This window comes from Dama dama, chromosome 7, assembly GCF_033118175.1.
Source record: "Dama dama isolate Ldn47 chromosome 7, ASM3311817v1, whole genome shotgun sequence".
In the NCBI taxonomy this organism is placed as follows: domain Eukaryota; kingdom Metazoa; phylum Chordata; class Mammalia; order Artiodactyla; family Cervidae; genus Dama; species Dama dama.
This window is the reverse complement of record NC_083687.1, coordinates 24,977,604-24,992,966: the sequence shown is the minus strand read 5'-3', so window position 1 is coordinate 24,992,966 and position 15,363 is coordinate 24,977,604.

Genomic DNA, 15,363 nt, shown 5'->3' with positions numbered 1-15,363 from the left:
CTGGCTACACTGACTGAAGAGAGGGTGGTTTTACTGTCCTTTCCAAGTGAGTTGGAAACAATTTTAACAGGCTGATAATTTTTAGACCTGTCAAGTTAGTGGTTGTTTTTAATTGCAAATTAGATTTTCTTAAACTTCAATCATAACATTGAGGGGATGATCCTTGGTCGTGCACAGGTCCCACAGAGCACTCTTAGGACAAAGTTCGTGTCTATTTCTCAAACTTGGACTATTTACTTCAGAATCACTTGTATTGGGGCTCTAAGATCTCCTGAGTGAGAATATGCATTTTAAGCAAACTTTCCATGTAGTTCTTGTGTGCAGACTAAAATTTGATTAAGACTGTTGCAGAGATGGAGTCATTAAAGTATTGTGCTTATTTTTAAACCAGTAACAATACTTTCGTATGTGATTAACATAGCAAATCATACTAGAATGTGATCTCCTCCCAAGCAGGAGCCATAGCTTGTTGCTATACAAAGTAGGTGCTCAAAGAATATTTTAGACATGAATATTAAACTAAATCTACTAGGGTGCATCACAGGCAGCCCAGTGATCCACTTAGGCTAAATGGGAGATTGGTTAAAATATATGCGGATCTGACTTTAATAGTCTTATTCCATACAGTGTTCGAGGATCCAAGGAAATAATGATCAACCATTGGAGGTGGATGAGAAAGCTAGTTAGAAATGGACCCAGGAGCAGAATTTATGACTTCAAATGCTTAGATTATTTCTTTTACTATAATCTCTCAGATATCTTTCATTTTTGATGCTTAATGGAAAGGTACACAATCTTAGTTAAGCTAAGCTAGGTTTTTTTTTTTTCTTTTTTTTGAATGCCAGCATGAGTAGACCATTATGTGACCATAAAAATAAATCAACTTTATTTTTATGTCAATTTGTGTGGCTAATGGTTAATATTTTTAAAGTTAGATTGATATCGATAAATGGTATCAGATAGAAAAGTCCTAGATGAAGGCAGGCGGACCATTGTCTTTATGGCCCTTCAGTAAATACTCAAAGCCTATTATTGCCATTTGTAAGACCAAATCCTCTCTAGGCAAAGTTTCTCTCCTGGCTTCCCTTACTCTTCCATGCTGCCAAGTACCTCTCCTGTAAAGATTAAGGTACATGCATCCTCTCCAGACAGAGGAGGTTTCCTATTCTGGTTTTGCCATCATTTTTTTTCTTTTCTTGGCCGCACTATGAGGATTGCAGGATTATAGTTCTCTGACCCAGGCTCCAGCCCGGGCCCTAGCAGTGAAAGGGTTGAGCCCTAAGCACTGGACCCTCAGAGAATTCGTTGCCACTTTCTAGTTCTGTGCCTCAGCCTCCTCAATGATAGAATAGGGGTGCCTGCCTCATAGGGTTTCTATGAAGAATAAATGAGCTTATAATTGTAAAGCCCTGAAACCTAAAATCAGGAACATGCCAGGCACTTAATAAACGTTGACTTTTATTTTCTGCCTTCCCCTTCCTCTGCCGTTGTCGCTCGCTTCTAGAGGTTAAAATAACAGAAAGTTTGGATTGAAAGGACCTGTGACTCTTCCAAGGGGAACTTTTATATATAGAGAAACCAAAGCTAAGAGGTGTGTAAGTTTCCTGAGGTTAAGTGTTTACAGAGAGAAGGGATACGAGGACCGGATTCTCTCGCGTCCATGATCTCGCGAGATTTCAGGGCGTGGCTGGTGAAGGCTGGAGCCAGACTTTTTTCCTTCTGCCTCCCCTCCTCACTCCTCTGCAGCGGGGGTAACAACTTTCAGCACGGGGTAAATTGTGTTGGTGGTTTAGGATTGCTGGTCAACTTTACCACAGATATTGATGCTCTTGTTAATATTGTTGACTGAAGTACAGATGTCTTTACTTAAGGCCATCTTCAAACATGAATGGGGTATTTTTTCAATTATATAGATAATATGAAAAAGTTAATAAATAGGGAGTTAAATGTAAAAAATTAAGCGAATGTTCGCAGTTTCAAAATTCTCTGAAGAGTTTTATTCTAACTGGTAAACATTAGTGATTTCTCAATTGGTGTTTGGGACCAGAGCTTCTTAGACATAAGCGAGTGGTACTAACAATTGAGCATTAGCAGTTACTGCTGCTTTATCTGAGTTTTTATTACAGAAAAAAAAATTCTCTTCTATGATGTCCAACATTCAAGGATTTGGAAGGCAGTGGGGTTGCTTTGCATACTTGCAAAATGCGCTTCAGACTTCTAAAATTTAGTTTCTCTATAAAGATGTCAAGAGGTGCTCATTATGGTTTTATTTAATAAAATGGGGAATTAATGCCTTGATGAAACCATCTCTTATAATATTAGCTAATAAATGATGTTATAACATGATATTCTAATCTGAATATTTCTAGATGAGAGAGAGAAAGAACACATGCAAAGTACACATACTTAAACCAGAAATTCACAATAAATGCGGAGGTTACAGCTTGAGAAATGGACTTCTAGGAAAAAAGAAAACAAGGCAAGCCTGCTTTCTATGTGGGAATAATTATGTCATGTAATTTGCATGCAAATATATTTAAACTAAAGAAATAATTCTAAATTATTCATAGCATAAGATTAACTTTGTATAGCCATTATTCCCTACATAAAATATATGCTATAAATCATGCTTTTAATGTAGAGGAGAAGAGCTGAGGTGAAAATACAGTTTCCTCCCAGATGCACAAAATGCAATTGAATATTCTGCATTGAGAGAGGTAATTCTCAATTACAGCATATTGGAATTACTTGATAATCCATTATATGTGAGTAGTTTAAGCAAAATGTGCCTCTTTACAACAAATTAACTTTTCTTCCAAGGATGTATTTCTATTCTTTGTGTAAGGTAATAACGATTTATTTATAAACTATAAAACATATAGCACTGTTATGCCTACAGCACTCAGAAATTACTTGGCTATATATTCATTAAAGAGAAGTAATTACTTTCCAGATATCTCGCCTACGATCTTTTATTGACCTCATAATGCAATTGCTATGCTTAATAGATGATGCAGCTGTTTATGCAATGCTTTTCACAACATATGAGTTGGCTACACAAGTTCAATAATAATTCAAACAGGCACACCCGCTTAATAAGCTTAACAGACAGGAACACGGAGTCTGTTGTACATGGGAAAATATCAGTTGAGAGCCCTAAGGATATGGAAGAGGAGGGCAAAAATGATTAAATGTTTTTATGGTAATTGATTTGTAATTGTTACTGCCCACATTTGGTCTCATTGGGAAATAACAGTTTCTGAGGATAGTCACTGAAATCATTTGAATTCTGATTTGGGGAAGATTTTGCAGAGTTGGAATTTGTTTTCTTAAAGATGCCAGAGAAATATTCATATATTGCTCTGTATGTGAAAATATAGGAGCAGTAAAAGTGACGATAATACGACAATAATTTCTCACTTCCTTGGGGGGATCTTCTGTGTTGTTTTGTGTTGTGTTATAGGTTTTTTATCCAGTATTTTTCTGACATGATAAAGAAGACATTAATGTGAAATGAAAGGGTGAGTGCAAACTTCATGGGGATAGCAAGCAAAATTGAAGAAGTATGTTATATAGATTCAAGTAATAAGCTTGGAATGATGACTGCTTTCTACTAACTTTGTAAATTACCAGGTTTATTAAAAATAAATATTTGAACCATCTATATGAACATATGTGTTTGTGTATGTATGCACACATATATAGTCATACTTGTGTATATTATATAAGCTCTTCAGGCAAGCAGGTGAAAAATGACAAGGAAATGCTTTTGTAACTATGTTTAAAAATTGAAATAAAATTAAATTCTCACTTTATTGTCTACTATATCAAAGTCCACTGTTCCTTTAGAAATATGTTACTATTTTAGTTTATTTCTGCTCATAATTTTACTTTAGATTAAGAATATATTCTGAGATGGCAAAGTGGGCTATTCTGATAAAACCTTCTTCATATATAAGTGACTGTTATTTTTAGGAACACTTAAAAAGGGTAAAAAGCTAGGTATCCATCTTATTATTTTAGTTTCTTCTAACAAAGACAATTCAGGCAACATTTTGAAAGAATATTGAAGAGGATGGGTGATGAAATCTAGAACCTTGATATTCAATCACTTAAAAGTAGACTGTAACTTTGGTCAGGGAAAATATTAATAAGTGTTCTCTGCTCAGCATTAGTATCATATGGTAGTATCATTTTTTATTAACATAATACAAATACCCTGTGCCGGACTATGCCTTTCATTGCTCGCGGCTTTGGAATCAAAATGTCACAGCAAATTTCACTTTTCACTAATAGATTGAGACCAGTAGGTTACATTAATACCAGTGAACAGAAGTGTGGTGTCATGCCCAAATGGCTAAGTCAGGCACATACAACAATACCTGGAATTACAGCTTGATTGTCCTTGTTCCCAAACAATAGCAGAAAGGTGAGAAGTTTGTGTAGGTCGTTTATGATCTTGTTGGAGAAAAGTTCACCTCTCTGCACCTCCTCTATATGCATTGTCAAAATATCACATTATCCCAGTCACTGGAAGTGAATTTACTGCTAAATACCCATTAGGTTCCCAGGAGATGCCTTACATTAATTGTTTAGTGAAAGCACCCTTAGGCTATCACCAGGGAAGCCCATTAAATGCATAAAAGGAGAAGTTGACAGAGATCCCTGTAGAACAAGATGCATCTACCAAGCTCCACACTTCTCCAGGAAGCAGCCTATGAGGCCGTGTTGAGAGTGGTCATTTGGGGTGGGGGTAGTTTTTCTTCCTTTTTCTCCCCTACTAGTGCACACAAAATAGGAGAAAAAAAAATGATGTGAGAAAATGATTAGCAAAAGACTGCTTGCGAATTGTAAAGAGAATTAGTTTCTAGGTCTTGGTTCTGGGCATCAATGCAGTTTACAGACAGCAAACAAACTGCAAAACTTCAGGACGAAGGGTATGATTCTCCCGAAGATATTATAAAAGAGAAAGGATGGTAAACAATAAAGAGGGGAAATTCAAGTTTTTAAAGTTTAAATGTGTAGAAAGAGACTGGTCGCGAAGTTTCGGGCTAATGGCCAACTAGGCTGATGTAGGGAAAAAGTCAAGCCATAAATGAATGACAGTAAATTCTGGCAAAATATGTGTTCATAACTGTCTGCCACATTGCATCTGAAAACGTTTTCTGTTCTGAATATAGCTCAGTTTTTTTATCACTCCCTTGTTTAATTACAATTGCTTGTGAAACTATTGTACGTCTATTATGCACTATTATGTTTGTTTATTTCACATCATTTTGTTTAGAACGTTTCTAAAAAGGAAATGTAAAAAAGCAAACAAAATATGTGCTCGGTGTCGTAAATCACCCCACTTCCTTTTTTTGGGCTTGCATTACTGAGAAAATTCCACTAGAGGGGGCACTAGTAAAACAAGAAGCAAGACAACAAGGTTTTAACTTTATCATTCTTTTTTCTTAGAGGTGACAAATTCTCACCCTCCTTTCTCTTACCTGGACAGGGATATTTTTGAGGAGGCTGCAGTGAAGCAGTGAATATGCCACATAGATATTTAAAATACTTCTGTTAGCTTCAGTTTCTTATTTTAATGTTAATGTGCAGTCAAGTTTCAGCCAAAAGAGCAAGAATTCTTGGTTAAATATAGACAAGATTTCATGTATTTGTATTCCGACTGCTGAAGGCTGAAGTCCTAAAGAAGAGTTGTTTCAGTAATTTTTCTTTAGTGACTCCTATCATTACATAAGCAATTGAAGGATGAGGATTATTCTTTTAGTTGTCAAATTGAATTTACCCATGTCATGGGCATGGTCTTAACTAGTTCATCACTGCAAACTTTTAAAAAGGTAATAGAAAAATGTGTCATTTGTTTATAATTTATTAAGAAAAAGAAGAAAGCCAAAATTTGCCAAGCATTATTAGCTTTAATTATAGCTATTGATTTGATGTTGTATATTATCACTATTATTTTTCTTATTATGTAATATTTATTTACAAAACTTCCCTAATAGCTCACAATGCTAGTAAGAGAGAGGTGCAGTTGGCTCCGAGATGTTCTATTTTTACAATGAGGGGCACATCTTTGTCTGTTGGCCCACGTGAGCTTTGTCATCAGCAAGAAATTGTCTGCCCAGAAAGAGTCCAAATGGACCTCTCTTTCTAAACTTCTACACTTCCTAAATTTATAGCATGACAAAAAATATATATTTTTCAGTTTATTTCTCAAAAAGCTAGTAAAATGCCATGCTATATTGGATTAACTAAAATAACCCATCTTAAATCCATATCACAATGTCCAGCAGAATACTTATTCTCAATAAAAATTTTTATTTGCTATTATCATTCCTTCACCAGGCTTCCCTGGTGGCTCAAATGGTAAAGAATACACCTGCAACGCAGGAGGCCTGAGTTCGATCTCTGGGTTGGAAAGATCCCCTGCAGGAGGGCATGGCAACCTACTTCAGTCTTCTTGCCTGGAGAATCCCCTCAGACAAAGGAGCCTGGCGGGTTACAGTCCACAGGGTCGCAGAGTTGGACATGACTGAGCGACTAAGCACAGAGATCATTCATTCAACCTATTCCTTCCTTATCCTTTGGAATATACAATTTGTCTAGTTTTTCAAGATCTGCTAACATCTTTAGGATTTCTATCCAATCTTTTTCTGTGTTACCTAACACAGATTTTCTGAAGAAAGGAAACTGGCTACTCCTTGCTTGAAGATCAGCTTTCTACTCTGACACATTAAAATGTTGTGAGTTGGTATTTCCTCTGCTTGGGTTTGGGGGATTACCAGTATTTCTCACAAATGTCAGAAGAATGTTTTAGAAAATTAGTGTCTGAGATCTCTGGCTATGTAAATTCCATGCCACTTAAAAATAGCTCTGGAGAGAATAAACATCACGTGCTCTGTATCAGAGTCATTAGAACATTTGATCCAGATTATGTTCTTAGAAGTTACTTAGCACAAATGCCTCCAACAAATGGAATCTGGGGACAAGAGGAGTTAAGCTCAAGGTCACAGAGCTAGCTCTAAGCTGAGCTGCCAACGAAATGCGAGTTTCAGAATTATTTTAAAACTCAAATTATGGAATTGATCATTTTCTAGTTTGATTTGAAAAATAAAAAAAGAAAGATTTTGTGAATAGAAGGTGAGGAAATGCCCCAGACCTACTGTAGAATTGCATAACACTTTAGAGTTCATGAAATTCATTTCCAAACAAGGTTGCCTTTAATGATGACTTGGTGTGTGGTGGGACTTAATTAGGTCCACTTCTATTGGAATAAAACTTTGCTCGTATCCTCTTGAGACTTTTTCATTCCATTTTTATGATTTCTAATTCTCAGTAAGTAAAGGCTGATACCGCTGTTGTGCAAACTATTAAGCTGATAGTCTTTGGAAATGGTTATGGAGGGTGTTGGCTCACTGGTGCTGCGGTACAGATTTTTTTTCCTCCCCTGCTTTGCTGTTGTGTGACCTCAGGTTTTAATAGACACATAGAGGGGTGATGGCGTTTGGTGCCTGGGGCTGTGTCACCAGCCTGGAGAGCTGTCCTGATCGTCATACTCCTTTATTCCCTTCTTCCAGCCTAAAGAAGGGAGAGAGGAGGAAGGAGCAAGGTTACTTCTTTGATGTCTAATTCCCTGTGGTCAACAGGGAACTTGGCCATCTCTGCTTGAGAACACACCTACTGATTCCCTTGGAAATGAGTTTGGTGAATTAGAGAATTTCAGTATTAGAAAAAAAAAACTATAGAGAATTCACATTCAACTCCTTTATTGTATAGATTCACAGTATTTAAAATGACTAGCCCTGGGTCATTGACTCTTATCTATTTATTTGTTAAATATGGTACTTTTTTTTTAAAGATTCTGTGCTGCTGAAAGGGTTGAACAACTAGATAGTGGTGGAGGTAGGAAGGAAATCTAGTCTTCTTAGGTCAAAGTTCAGTGTTTCTTTCTTAGCTACAAAGCTTCCCATAAAACAATTGACCATGTTGTTGTCAATATTAAATCAATAATCCAATTCTGAGTCTTTGACTGGCTCAGTTTTTTAAAGCAGGCTGAAAATTGTATTTCTGAGCTGTTCTTCAATGTTCAAGTGAAATGACCAATTAACTGTGACAAAATATGTTCAAAGGACTGTGAATTTGGAGGTCTGAAATTTCTTATTAATTGCTGAAGTATTTTTCCATGTTGCAAATTTTCTCTAAAATAGTTTCACTTAGGTATATTTTACTCGCCTTTTCCCCCTCCTTCTAATCTTATATAATTGTTTTATTTTTTGTTAACTAGTAGAGATTATATTATTTCAAAAATAGTGTATGCATTCTATTTAGATGGCCAGCTCTATCCAACTTGGGATAGCAAACAGTGCGTGGTGCAATTTGGGGAGCATTTCCAAATAATTTTCTTGTTCAGCTAGTCTCCAGCCAGTTTATTTTTATTTATTTATTTTTTCCAGCCAGTTTATACTGGGAATTCCCTCACAATTCCTTATTTGCATTTGAGATATGGATACAGACAAGAGGTAAGCCAACTGCTGGGTGACAAATTTAAAAATATTTGGCTATCTAATTAAGTGATTAAGACTGATTGTCACAGGAGCCTTGATTGGCTGGAAGAATACATTTTGATAGAGGGAAAGAGGTAAGAGGTTGAAAATAATACTTCAGGACAGGTGGAGTATTGCATTGGGGCCAGCCGGGGGGCACTCGGAAGGTAGTATGCACTGACAGGGGAGGGGGAAACGTGAATGTCAAAAGGGATTAGAAAGACAGGGAAACAGAGAAGTAGAGGCTTATAGATTTTTTAAAAAAGCAAAACCAACCAAACCTTGACCCTCATTCATGTTTTTATTTATTCAGCCATTTTTAGTGCCCACTATGTGCCAAACATGATGCTAGCCCTTTAAAATAGTGGCGGGTTTGTATTGTCATTAAATTCCCTGGTAGAACAAGTGAGTTGCCTGCGAACATCTGAGAAGTAGGTATATATTCTAACCCTGCAGGCAAAATCCACACTGTCTGTTTGCACCTTTGCCTCAGTCTGTCCCGTTTCCTTTCGCTGGCTGTGATTTCAAGGGACACCATTAGGATGAAAGAGCACCAGTGCGGAAGTGGGGACGCTGAGCTGTTTCTGCCCACGGAATTGTCAACAGGTATGCACACAGCATCTGTGACTCCGGCAGAGCTGACAGGCTAAGAGCCAGCTGCGGCTTGCTGTTGAAAATAATAATAATATCCACTTAGGGGTATGGAATTATTTATCATGACTGGTGGAATTTTTGCCAAAGGCAAAAAATGAAAATATCCGATGAAAAATGTCCTTAGTGCACAGCCCGTCATATTCATGCACTGAGATTAACTCTGTGACCAAGAATCAACCATCCTAAAGTTATTACTGTTATTATTTTGCTTTTTAAAAGACATTGGGAATTAAGGAATCAGAGCAAACATGGCAATTGGTGGGGTCTGTATGAACATTAGTTAGGACAGAGTTTGCCTGCATAAGTGATGTCTCTGAAGGAGCTTCTTTCCTTCCTTCTCTTTATGCTTTTAAAGTTTTGAAAAATTATTTTTTCTCAGATTCATCATGACTTTTATTTTTAATCAGAGTATAATTGCTATATAATGTTGTGTTAGTTTCTGCTGCACAACAACACGAATCAGCTATACATATGCGTATATCTCCTCTCTCCTAAGCCTCCTTCCCACCCTCTTCCTTCTTTTAAATTGCCTTTATTTTTCTTTTACTCTCTTCCTATCTACAATCATTCTGGGGCCCAGAACAGGGATGTGAACATAGCGGAATGTTGGGATAGAAACCTACACACAGTATTTATATGAAACCTACAAGATGGTGCTCTTTTTGGCTATATTTATATGTTGAGTATGATTAATTTTAATACTTACGGGGGTTATTATCTTCCTCAAGCCTGATTGTCCACTTATTGTTATCCTGACATACTGTTTGTATATACATAAAGTCTATATACACATCACAGCAAGGCACAAGTGACGAATGTGACTGTTAGCTTGGTGTGAGTTCTTGCCAGCCCTCTGGCTCTGCATGTGACTTGAAACTGGATAAAGGCCAAAGTGACCTGCTGCCTAGGCTTGGCCACTATGAGCCTAGGTGACTGTTTTCTGTCTGTAAGAAAAGACTGTGTCCCGGAATCTGATTTTTGTATTAGTATTCGGAGACCCTGACTTTGGATTCTCAAGCTGGGTCTAAGAGCACTTCATTTTACTTGTCTCTGAGTCTGCATTTCCCCTTGTGGTACACCTCACTCTGTATTCTTGGCTCTGGTAAGCCTTTATCACTGTGGTTTGTCTTTGTAAACATCCACTCCAGGTTCTGTCTCATGTCACCTCTCTGGGTATCATTTCCAACCTTAATTCTTTGGAGCCCATTTCTAATTTTCCTTGGTTTCACAAACCAGTGTGTCCATGGGAAGCATTGGTTCTCCCTCTTGACACCTGAGGAGTTAGGATTAAGGGACCAAAGTATTAGAGGGAAATTGCGCTGTCTTTTCTGCTTTTAAATTTTTCCCATCTTGTTTTTTCTTCTTTCCTTTATCCCATCTTTCTTTACTCCTTCTTTTTCTTTTCTTCTTTTTATTTAGTCTTTTCCTTTGCTCTTCAATTCATATAGGTATGCTAAAAAATCTGCCGTGGCATTTTGGGGACTTGACTAATTATTAGGTTATAATAAGATATCATGGATGGGGATTCCAAACATATGACTTAAATTTAACCAATAAAAAAGCCCAATTTTGCTATTTCTTCTCTAAGTAGGATATAATCTTAACAGAAACAAATCTAAAGTTACCCTGAGATGCAAGACTCAGATTTTGGGGATGTTCTAGGTTAAGAAGAGAAAATTGTTATCATAAGAAAAATGCTTTGGATGAAACCAAATAAATTAATGAAAATAGTGTTTCTCAAACAATATTTAACGTACATTTTTAGTGTTGATGCACATATCCTTTGGCCTCCACATTTTATTCTATCAAGAAATTTAAAAAATTATTTTTCATTTCAGATTGTATGTAGAATCTTAAACTAACTTTATAGAAATATAGAAATTTATTTGTAGTATATGATCAAAGTAAATATAGCAAGTCTTGAAATAATAAATCCCATAAATAATATTTTTAAAAGCATTAAATAGAATTTTACTGAAGATAATTTCTAGAATTTTAAAATTCTTTTGTTTAATTGGAAATAACTTTTAAAAGGAAAATAGTAAGAGGTTTCTAAATACACGTTCGTATTTCCTCAATTTCAGTCCTGAAATCCAGAAACCACTGGGAACTTTAAGCTTAAAAAAAATTAATTTGGCATCAGAAATTGATCTGAACTGAGAAGGCTACTTATTGCCTTTATTCATCCTAGCTATTATGAATATTCATATATTTCACTACAAAATGTTAACATGTTCCATAATGATTCAGCCCTAGGCTCCACTGAGAGTTCTACATAATATACTGTATGTACATTTTGAATTTTGCAAAATTCTGAATTACAAAATATATCTGGCCCCATGTTTGATAGGGGATTGTGGACGTGTATATGGGTTACTTTTTTAAAGTAGATTGTAGCTCTTATTTGGAATCTAACTGTAGAGAACAAATTACATTGAGGAAAGTAAACTGTGGGTTGGCCCCTCCAAGAAAGTAGAGTTCATTTTCTTTCCATCACACTAGGTAAAACCATTTGACGTGATAGCATGTTGTACCATTATTGTAGCCAATTTGAAAATTAAATGAGTCACCTTCAGTGTATATCCCAGTGAATCATCTTAAAAGAAAAAGGAAAGCAGATATCATAAAAAATGTTGATACCTGGCTTATTTTTTAACAATTCCAATATATGTATATTTACTTTGGCCCATTTTTCTTTTTAACTCAAGAGCTTCTACTAAGCACAGTTTTGAAATTCCCTGGAAAGTACACATTGCTCTGATCAGCCTGGCTTATCAGCCTACAGCCTTAGCAAGTGACTGAAGGAATCTTAACATGATTAATCAAGGGCCTCTTTCTGAAGAATTCAATGATGAAAACATTTGACTGCTGCTCATCTGGGCAAACAAGGGTGGTTTGATCTCCACACGCTTTGCTGAGCTTAATACTTTACTACAGATGCATATCAATACTCAATCTATACTTCCCTTCACATTCATTGAAAGAAACTTAGGGAACAATCCATTTGCTGCTGTTGCTGCTGCTGCTAAGTCGCCTCAGTATTGTCTGACTCATTGCGACCCTAGGTACTGTCACCGGCTAGGCTTCTCTGTCCATGGGATTCTCCACACAAGAATACTGGAGTGGGCTGCCCTGTCCTCCTCCAGGGGATTTTCCCCATCCAGGTATTTAACCCACGTCTCTTACGTCTCTTGCATTGGCAGGCGATTCTTTACCCCAGTTGAGTGCACCGCTGTGTACATTTAAATCTCTCACATGTCTCCTCTCTCTCTTCAGCACTGCCTTTAAACTTGGCTTGGAATTCCCAGGTGGCTCAGTGGTGACGAATTCGCCTGCCAATGTAGGAGACACAGGAGATGCTGCTTCAATCCCTGGGTCTAGAAGATTCCTTGGAGTATCTTCCAGAGGAAATGGCAGCCCACTCCAGTATCCTTGCCTGGAAAATTCCATGGACAGGGATCCTGGTGGACTCCAGTCCATGGGGTGACAAAGAGACAGGACTGAGCATGCATGCCCTGCAAAGGACACCTCAGTTTATACGGACAAGTGTTCCCTGAAGTGGGGTGAAGGGTTTCTGAAGCTATGTCATTTGTCTTCACCATCAGGATATAAGAAATAATTCTTTGTATTTAAATAGCAGGAATTTGTTTCAAAAGATGAAACTGTTTCCCCCCCCCCCCCCAGTTGTTTATGTCTCCTGTTTGATTCTTTAAGAGAAAGAGATTTCAGAGAATCAATATGGTTTTATTTCAACCATGAGATATTTTTCCTTGAGGGGAATAGCACATTGCTGGGTGCTTGTTACTTTGGAGTCACAGGGAAGTCTCATTCTATTAACAATGGCATCAGTTTTATTTTTCTGAGATACAGGGGCACATAAAGCCTTTTTCCAGCAGCTGGGAAATTATGACATGATACACTACCCCCTACCCCCCACTCCCCCAAAATAAAGGCATTCTGTTTCCAGGATGAGATTCCCTCCGGGATTTCCAATCTGACTGTGATTACAGGAGGAGTGATAATGGTTTTGAGCCCAGGGTGCGTTTACTCCTACGTGCAGCTATGCAATCTGTTCTCTGCCCAACCTTTCTGTATATTAATATCCTTAGAAGGATACACTGTGAAGCAGTATTCTAGGCCTAAATCATCAGAAACAGGATAAATTAGGCTACAAAAGGCTACTTTGGGAACAGTATGGAGGAAGTGTGTCCTAACTGTTAGGCACACCCATATCTAGAAATCTGGGTAATGGACTGGGATTCTGTGCAAAATGGGTCAGCATGAATGTGTGTTCTTAATGCCTTAGGTATCTGCTATTGCTCTTTTCACAGATGGGCTGGGCTGTATGTTTTCAGTTTGAATATTCATCACAGCATTACATATAACTACCCCACCAGCAAAACTCCAGAGCCATACAGTAAGAAAGGCACAGAGAGGCACATATAGAAAATACACAACTTGAGAAACTCTTCCAGGAATCTATACATTCTATATATCTCTGCTGCTGCTGCTAAGTTGCTTCAGTAGTGTCCGACTCTGTGCGACCCCATAGACGGCAGCCCACCAGGCACCGCCGTCCCTGGGATTCTCCAGGCAAGAACACTGGAGTGGGTTGCCATTTCTTTCTCCAATGCAGGAAAGTGGAAAGTGAAAAGTGAAAGTGAAGTTGCTCAGTTGTGGCTGACTCTTTGCGACCCCATGGACTGCAGCCTACCAGGCTCCTCTGCCCATGGGACTTTCCAGGCAAGAGTACTGGAGTGGGTTGCCATTGCCTTCTCCCTATATATCTCTATATAGTAATAATTGATCTATATAATAATGTAAATAATAATAGGCATAGTAACAGCATCTAAATAATGTATGCGTGTTAGTCACTCAGTTGTATCTGACTCTTTGTGTCCCTATGGACTGTGGCCCACCAGGTTCCTCTGTCCGTGGAATTCTCCAGGCAAGAATACTGGATTGGGTTGCCATTCCCTTCTCCAGGGTATCTTCCCAACCCAGCGATCAAACCTGGGTCTCCCACAATGTAGGCAGATTCTTTACCATCTCAGCCACCAGGGAAGCCTAAACAGGCATAGTAGTTACATAGTTAAATAGGCATAGTAACAACATCTAAATAATATATAATATATCTATGTATTACTACTGCAAATACTACTACAAAAAAGCTTGTTTCTCGTGGTTGGGAGCTTGGTGTTTAGAGCCACCAAATAACTTTCAGGTAGTCAATGAATGTTTTTTTCTATAAGCCTTGAGAAGTGGGGCCAGAAGGAAATCTTTTCCCTTTAGAAAGATGTTATATTACCGATTCCTGCCTAAATTGGGGGACTAGAAGCTGGAAGGAGACTCACTAAGCCAGACATCCACTTGCTGGAGACGTAAGAGGTTTGCACAAGACCTCACAGCATGCCAGGGAGATAATGGCATCCTAGCCCACGAGCTTTTGGTACTTCAGTTATTTATTTATTTATTTATTTATTTTGAATCACTAAGAAACCAGATTACTGCAGCTTCACTAAACTAAGGTAGCTCCTCTGCCCAATTTCATCAGAACGACACAATAGATCCGAGTTTAAAGAATACCAATTTGTAATTACCAATTTGTAATTTTAAAGAATACCAATTGTACAAATACCAATTTGTAATAACCAATATCAGCATTATGAGGTGGGCCCGGTTTTGACCATGGTGATACTGAGCATTCAGTAAGTAATTTGTAAGTAATTATTTGTCTACTGATGATGCCACAAAATATCCAGAGTTGCCAATATGAGAGGAAACATTTTAAAGACCTTTCAGATGGACAAAAGAATCTAAAGGTAGCAACATATTCTGGAAAATTCAAAGACTCTGTACTTTGGTTAAATTTATTTGGAAGTGCTATAAAGTATGTGATATGTAGTATCCATTCTCTCACAGTCTCTCTCTGTAGACATTCTTGTACTTGTCTTTCTTCCAACATGAAAACTAAAAGAGAGAAGTTAAGTGACTTGTCTAGTACTGCGCAGTGAATCATAAGGAGGGGTCATATATGTCCTAAAATTCATCTTCCAGTATTTTATATGTTATATTTTTCCTCCAGCTGGGTGATAATGTTGAGAAGGGACATCATATCTTAATACTATGGCACCTGGACTTTATTTAGTGCCTTCAATAAATA